The following is an 8,656-nucleotide window of genomic DNA, read 5'->3' on the forward strand; positions in this document are numbered from 1 at the left end:
GAGTGCTGTGTTACGTTACTCATATCTACAAGAATAGAAGAGTATAGTACTTTGGATGGGGTATTTCCAGCCTTCTTAACAATTGATGGATCACGTTTTCAGTCAAACCCCCATTGGTTTCCAGAGGCAGAAATTCAACACCCATTCAAGTGAAACAAGACATTTATTTGTGAGTGTATGTTAGATGGATGGAAGGGTCATAGTATTGAAAAGCAAGTGTACCACAAGCTTCAAGCATACAGGAACCCAGGGCTGCTCCAGGGAATTCAGAGATTGGAACTGGGACCAGAATGCTCTCAGCACTTAATGACTCATCTTCATTTCTTTTCTGTAGGTCAGCTTTATCTATGAAGCTAGAACAATGGCTGCTACCAATAGCTTCTGACAGCACATCTTACCAGCACCGTTATCCACAAGAAGGGACTTTTCTTCCAGTTTTTGCTGTTGTTCAGTCGCAAAGTCATGTCCGACTCTTTGTGACCCCATGGATTGCAGCATGCCAGGCTCTCCTGTCCTTTACTATCTCCTAAAGTTTTCTCAGATTCGTGTCCATTGAGTCCGTGATGCTATCTAGCCATCTCATCCTCAGCCACCCCCTCCTCCTTTTGCTTTCAATCTTTCCCAGCATTAGGGTCTTTTCTAATGAGTTGGCTCTTCGCACCAGGTGGCCAAAGTATTGGGGCTTCAGCTTCAGCATCAATCCTTTCAATGAATAATCAGGATTGATTCCTTTAGGATTTGACTGATTTGATCTCCATGCAGTCCAAGGGGCTCTCAAGAGTCTTCCTTTCAGAAACAATTGAAAAGCCTCAGGACTAGTAGCTGACCTCATTTTGGATTACTTGTCTAATTCCTGGACAAATTATTATGGCAAGGAGGGTGAAAAACTAGACTTGGTTCAGATTGGGTCATAGGCCAATCTTACAGACAATTACCATGTCCAGGGAGGGGTTTATGAAGGAAGGTGGCAGCAATTCTTTGAACTTAGTTATTGGAATTGGGAAATAAAAGAGTGAGGAGAAATAGTTCCCCCCGAAAAGATGGTAAGTTCTGTTTTCAGAAAGGAGGAGGAGTCTTAGATAAGCTAATCATTCAATGTCCACCATAATAACTGCCTGGTCTGTCTTTACAGAATCCCTTGTGAAGACATTTGAAAATACCACGTTAGCCAGCCATGGCCAATTTAATCATGTTGTAGGCTTTGGAGTAGTGACATCAATTAATATCTGTGGCTGAATGAACTTATTTAATAATTGCATTTTAATATTTCAGGTTACATGCTTTCCTAGTATTGCAAATCAACGCTTCACAGGACACTGTTATTATTTTCCTATGGTGAATAATGTGATGAAATTACATGGGTACTACTGGATTTTGCACAGAATTGGCATTCACATTCATTTCCACCAGTCTCCCCAGGATAAGTCTGGGCCGGCTATATAATGTGGTCTTCCTAGGATAGCTATCCACCTGATAAAACTTCCAAGAGGCCTGAACAGATGAAAGAGCCACTGTGCCATTCAGAGAACTTTGAGCTTATACTTAAATCCCCAGCAATAGGGGTTGGCACAAGAGCAAAGCACATGTCTGCTTCACTCAAAATAATCCAATGTTATATGAACAAATCTCATACTCCATTCTCATGTTACTCCTGCGTCCTTGTTTAGTTATCAACTATCCTTAATTTTTGTAATTGTCTATTATTATTGACAACCTAGTTTAATGTTTTCTACTTAGTAATCTCTCAAATATCTCTGCCCTCAATCTGCTATTACAGTTGCTCTGGCTAAGATCCCCAATGTCAATTTCAGGTTAAATGTCAGAGTTCTTTCCCTAGGTTTCAATCTATATTAGATTTTCTCTATTAAACTATCTCATGCTTCCCTTTTTCTCTTTCATAGCACTTAATGTAATTTCCATAAGAGATGTGTATGTTTATTTAACTAATGTTTTCTCTCTAACCTCGTGATGACAGGTTCCACCAGATCTTTGTTCATTGTTGGGATGCCCACTGTCTAACACAGGACTTGATGTATTAGGTTCTCAAAAAAATATTTGTTCAGTGACTGAATGAATAAAAGAGAAAGGAACTTTTTGTGTCATAGTCTTCCAGGAAATAAAATCTGCCTCATATGCAACAGGTAATTCTAAATAATGGAGGAAGGACAAAGGAAAGAAGAAATAGCAGGCAGCCCAAATAGGAAAACATAAGTTTTCAGTTTTAAAATATTGTCTCCAAAAATGCGCTGTGCCCTGTGATCCTGTTGAATACTGTGCATATGAAGTGCACATGTTTTATATTTTTGAGTACATGGGGCAGGAGGCATCTGGCTCCCCAATATGAGCACTCATAGGCTGGATGGTGGTAACTAAATGCTGCTCTTCTTGAGTTCTCTTTACTTTTAGGACCAAAGAGATTGACTAAGGGAAGCCAGTGGTGTGACCATCTCCTAGGACTGTCCAGGGTCTTTCCTTCACGTACTGATCACCTCTGAGGGAAGAGGGAAAAATATATTGAGAAAGGGTCATTAGTACTGAAAACATCTTCCTTTCTCTGAACTCCAGCATGTGTTTTTCAGTTAAATTGGAATGATTTTTTTTTTTTCCTAAGGAAGCAGAAAAGCTATAATTGTTTTCCAACACTTCATCAACATCAAAGTATATACCAAGTGCTCATCTGTGTGGAGCACTTTGCTACTTGTTTTTTAGCTTCGCCACTAGTTGTGTAACTGGGGCATGTTATTTTGTTTCATGTCATTTTTGACTCTAACTTCCTTATTTGTGAAAATGAAAAAAAACGCTGGAGTAGACTAAGGTTTTTCCAGATCTACCAATCAAGAAAGAAAAACAAGTATTGTATGTCTCATTTGTGAGTTTATTTAATACAACAAAGCAATCATTTGCTTAAGGAAACTAGGAAATGCATTCATTTCTTCAATTTGCAGTCCTGCCTAGACTTGGAGTGTAGTGAATAAGAACATTGACATTGAAGCCCGAGTTTGAATTCTAGCTTTGTCATCTCCCTGACTCTGGGCAAGTATCTTAACTTCTTTATGCCTCCCTTTGTGTGTAAGGGGAGAACAATGACACTAGTACTTAAAGGATTTAGTGTAAAATATATCAGATATTTAACATATATAATACATATCCAATTAGCATTCAGGTCAGTTCAGTTGTTCAGTTGTGTCCGACTCTTTGCGACCCCATGAATCGTAGCATGCCAGGCCTCCCTGTCCATCACCAACTCCCAGAGTTCACTCAGATTCATGTCCATCGAGTCAGTGATGCCATCCAGCCATCTCATCCTCTGTCGTCCCCTTCTCCTCCTGCGCCCAATCCCTCCCAGCATCAGAGTCTTTTCCAATGAGTCAACTCTTTGCATGAGGTGGCCAACGTACTGGAGTTTCAGCCTTAGCATCATTCCTTCCAAAGAAATCCCAGGGCTGATCTCCTTCAGAATGGACAAAGGTCCGTCTAGTCAAGGTTCTTCCAATTAGCATTAGCTATTGCCATTTATTCGGAGAAGGCAATGGCAAGCCACTCCAGTACTCTTGCCTAGAAAATCCCATGGATGGAGGAGCCTGGTGGGCTGCAGTCTATGAGGTTGCTACCAGTCAGACGTGACTGAGCAACTTCGCTTTCACTTTTCACTTTCACACATGGAGAAGGCAATGGCAACCTACTCCAGTGTTCTTGCCTGGAGAATCCCAGGGATGGCAGTCGGACATGACTGAAGTGACTTAGCAGCAGCAGCCGCAGCATTGCCAGTTATTGAGAATCAACTCAGCGCATTGTTAAACATTGGGGATATAAGAATAAATAATAGGGCAATTAGACTTTACGGAATCCAGTCAAGCCTTTAATCAGTGGTTCTTAAACCTAGCTATACATTAGAATCACCTGAAGAGATTGTAAAATTCTTTCCTTGTGTTACTTTGTGGGAATTGGAGCTCAGAAACCAGCACAAATGCTGATACTATGCCTACTGTTATGTCATGAGTAATAACTATCCTTTGTCTCTGTCCCAGGAGTCTTGTGTCTTCTGCCAGCATTTATGGAACTGAAGACTGACCTGTGAGCTTAAAAGTAGGATAAAATCTCAGATTCTTCATAGGTTTTTTTTTTTTTTATTAATATGCAACCCTAGATCTAACCATGAATTTATAGGAAATATAAGAGGAAGAGAACAGGCTAAACAACATTGAGGTTGTAATCAGCCAAACTCAGAATGTAGGAATTCTACAGGAGAAATAATCCAATTTCATCGACAAATAAATAGCATGGTGGGGAAGAGTAGAAATGTTATATATTAAGAGACTACTATCAATTGAAGGAAATGTATGAATCTTTTTGGACAATTATTCAAGTAGAACTTGCCATTTATTCATTTACTCACTTAGCTGGGCTAGGAGCTGGAGATACAAAGAAGTAAGGCATAGTTTCTATTCCTAAGAATATTATAATTTTAAATAGGAAGGCATACATGTAAACAAATTATACAGAAACTATGAAAGAAGTAAGTACTGGATATAGTGCAGGAAAGAGTGGCTATTAATTCATGTGGACTAGAGAAAAATAAAAAAAGATTCATGTTGAAGCTTATCCTTGAGTTTAATTTTTAAAATATAATTTCTTTGAGGCATTTAAAAATCATATAATGTATCCATTGCAAAGTTTATAAAGTAAATTTATCAACTTGTGCAACTGGTATCAACATACATCAGTTTAAGCGCATTTCCTTTGGGCCGAACTTTGAAGAAAAGGAAAGAGAGACACTCCAAGGAAGAGTGAAAGGATGAGCAAATGATTACATTATTAACTAAAATTAACAGAATTTTCATTAGGTACTCAGTTCAGTTCAGTCGCTCAGTTGTGTGGGACTCTTTGTGACCCCATGGACTGCAGCACACCGTCTCCCCATCCCGGAGCTTACTCAAACTCATGTCCATTGAGTCGGTGATGTCATCCAACCATCTCATCCTCTGTTGTCCCCTTCTCCTCCTGCCTACAATCTTTCCCAGCATCAGTCTTTTCAGATGAGTCAGTTCTTTGGATGAGGCGGCCAAAGTATTGGAGTTTCAGCTTCAGCATCAATCCTTCTAATGAATATTCAGGACTGATTTCCTTCAGGATGGACTGGTTTGATCTCCTTGCAGTCCAAATGACTCTCAAGAGTCTTCTCCAACACCACAGTTCAAAAGTATCAATTATTCGGCACTTAGCTTTCTTTATAGTCCAATTCTCACATCCATACATGACTACTGGAAAAACCATAGCCCTGATCAGATGGACCTTTGTTGGCAAAGCAATGTCTCTGCTTTTTAATATGCTGTCTAGGTTAGTCATAACTTTTCTTCCAAGGAGCAAACATCTTTTAATTTCAGTCACCATCTGCAGTGATTTTGGAGTCCCCCAAAATGAAGTCTCTCACTGTTTCCATTGTTTCCCTATCTGTTTGCCATGAAGTTATGGGACCAGTTGCCATGATCTTGGTTTTCTGAATGTTGACTTTTACGCCAACTTTTTCACTCTCCTCTTTCACTTTCATTAAGAGGCTATTTAGTTTTCCTTCGCTTTCTATCATAAGGGTGGTGTTATCTGTGTATCTGAGGTTATTGATATTTCTCCTGGCAATCTTGATTCTGGCTTGTGCTTCATCCAGCCAAGAGCTTTATATGGATTGTTTTGTTTATACCTCATAACAACACAATGCTTAGTATTATTATTACCTTCATCTTTCAGATGGTGAAGCTGAGGCACAGTGAGTATATTGTGTTAGGTCACAGTAAGTCGTGAGGTGGAATTATTAAAACCCAGGTAGTCTGACTATAATGACTACATCTTTTCTCATTCTGCTTTTCTACTTGGAAAATCTTGAGGTCTAAACCCAGACTGGTATAAAGGGGCTTGAATGGCTTGAGCGTGGAGGAAGTAGGAGCTGCTGAGATGGGGCTCTAGTTTCTGCCTGGTGTGACTAATGCAGTGTGAAGATGAGGAAATGAGAGGAGGGGCAGGTTATATTGAGTCTGAGATTTCTGAGGGTTATTCAAGTGGAAACGTCCAGGAGGTGTTTTTGGATACCCACAACTGGGCTTGCAATAAAGATTTAACTCTCACTTACACATAAGTGGTAGCTGAAGTCAAAAGTGTAGATGAGACTCTTCTGGCATAAGGCATGAAAAAAGAAGGCATAGGACAGAACGCGGGAGGATATGAAGTTTTGAAAGTAGAACAGAGGACTATATTGTGCATAAAATAAAAATTGTATATTGAAGCACTAACCCTCAATATGACAATTTTGGGAAATAGGGCTTTTAAGAGATAGTTACGGTTAATGAAGTCATAAACTCATGGTCCTAATCCAAGGGAGTTGGTGGCCACATAAGAAGAGGAAGAGAGCGAGATCTCTCCATGCATACATACTGAGGGAAGGCCCTGCGAGGACACAGCAAGAAGTCTGCTATCTGCAAGTAAGGAAGATAGCTCTGACCAGAAACTGACCCCACTGGATCTTAACCTGGGGCTTCTGACTTCCAGAACTGTGAGAAAAATTTCTATTGTTAAAGCCACCCAGCCAACGGTACTTTGTTATGGCACCCCTAGCAAACTAAGACAGAAAAGAAGCCAGTTGTGCAGCCTAAGAATGGATCATCAGAGAGGGAGAAAAAGTACCAAGACAGAGTGGTGTCATGGAGGTCAAGGGAGGAGTTTCACAAAAGGAATAGTAAATAAGATTTGCCTCTAAGTGGACATAACATTTGACACATATTCTTTTGATTTGACAAATATGAAGTCATTGGTGATTGTGCCAGGATATGGAGGTGGTGGGGCAGAAGCCAGATTACGTTGGATTGAAGAACCCATGTGAGTTGAAGAAATGGATTCTTTAGAGATCCTTTGTCTGGTCTCACCCAGGAGCTTGTCCAAAGTTCAGACCCTCAGTCCCCATCCTAGACCTACTGACTCATAATCTCATTTGAGTAAGATGCCCATAAAGAAAGTTGAGCATCTAGACCATTCTTTCTAGGAAACTATGTGGTAATGAAAGGAGGGAGGATTAGAAAATAGGAGGAACCAGAGGGAATTTTTGTTTACTTATTTATTCAGAAGGGAATTTTTAAATGTGAGGCACTTGAATCTACTGGTGTTCCATGAGGAAGAAATCAATTGAAAGGGAAATACTGAAAAAAAAAGAGAGAGAAAGAATAACCAATGGAACAAGGACATAATGGGTGAGATCAAGAACTTCAGTGAAGAAAATAATCTAATCTGAGGTTAGGGACACTTCCCTCTTTGACCTGGGAAAAAAGAAAATATTGGTTATGTAGATATTTTAGGTAAGAGTTGAGTTGAGGAAGTCCAACAGTTTCATTTTTTTCTTCTATCAAGTTATAGGCATAAACACTTTCTTCAAAAGATGAGTGAACTGGGGACTTACCTGGTGGTGCAGTGAATAGGAATCTGCCTGCCAATGCAGGGGACACAGGTTCAATCCCTGGTCTGGGAGGGCTCCACATGCCACTGAGCAACTAAGCCTTCTGAAGTTGAAGTTGTAAGCAGCCACAACTTCTGAAGTCATTGCACCCTAGAACTGTAAACCACAACTCTTGAGCCTTTGTGCTGCAGCTGCTGAAGCCCACGTCCCTAGACTCTGTGCTCTGCAACAGGAGAAGCCACAGCAGTGACAAGCCCACGCACTGTAACCAAGAATGGCCCCTACTCACCACAACTAGAGAAAGCCTGTGTGCAGCAACAAAGACCCAAAACTAAATAAAATTCAAAAAAAGAGAACTGAACTGATTGAAATGCAAATGGTTAGAAAGAGGATGCAAGGGATCTGGGTTGAATATAAATGTGTCTCCGTACATGTGCAAAGAAATAGAAAAAAGGGAAGAACCAAGAAACTGGAACATTTAATGAGAGCCATGAGGTCAAGAGAATGTGGTCAAGGACACCCCAGAGGAGAAGCAGTTCTGGACGATAACTACGTCTTGGGGGTGTCCATGAGAGTAGGTAGTTGGTGACCAAGAAAGATTGTTGGAATCATGAACATTAGGGAATTTTGAGCAGGATATGTCAGATAGATTGTCCACACAGATGTTAAGGTCATCCTTAATGACAATCTGCTGGAAACAAAAGATTGAGAGTTGGATTAAGACTTCAAACTTCTCAAGGGGAGATTTGTTATGACTGCAGGAAAAAGGCGCCAAGGATGGAATAAGAAGATGGGTGAAACATTAGTGGGGTGAAGATATTGTATGATGGTTTAAAAAAAGCAATGGAGAGCAAGCAGAATGAGGACAGTAATCCTCAGTCCTGGCTGTGATAAGGAGTGGGGATGCCAGGGAGGAAAAGCACAGTGTGTTCCATGCTGCTCTGAGTTCACCAGTTCCTGCCGTGAAATCTAGTCTTGCTGCTTGCAGTCAAACTGCTTTTCCTTCCTACCTTGTCAGTCCTTCCAATATTGCTGGTGATCACCAGACTGAGCAGTTCCTCATCTCCAGCCCCCATTCTGGTTTCAACCAGGCAACCGCAAGGCCCACAGTCTAGGATGGGACCTTAATGGCCAGTGAGGACTCCAACACATGAGAAATGCACTATAAGTCTTGGACCTCTTCTTTTCCTCCTCTTGGTAAGTTTTATAGACTTGAAAATA

Source organism: Bison bison, unplaced genomic scaffold (genome assembly GCF_000754665.1).
Source record: "Bison bison bison isolate TAMUID 2011002044 unplaced genomic scaffold, Bison_UMD1.0 scf7180017864068, whole genome shotgun sequence".
NCBI classification, from domain to species: domain Eukaryota; kingdom Metazoa; phylum Chordata; class Mammalia; order Artiodactyla; family Bovidae; genus Bison; species Bison bison.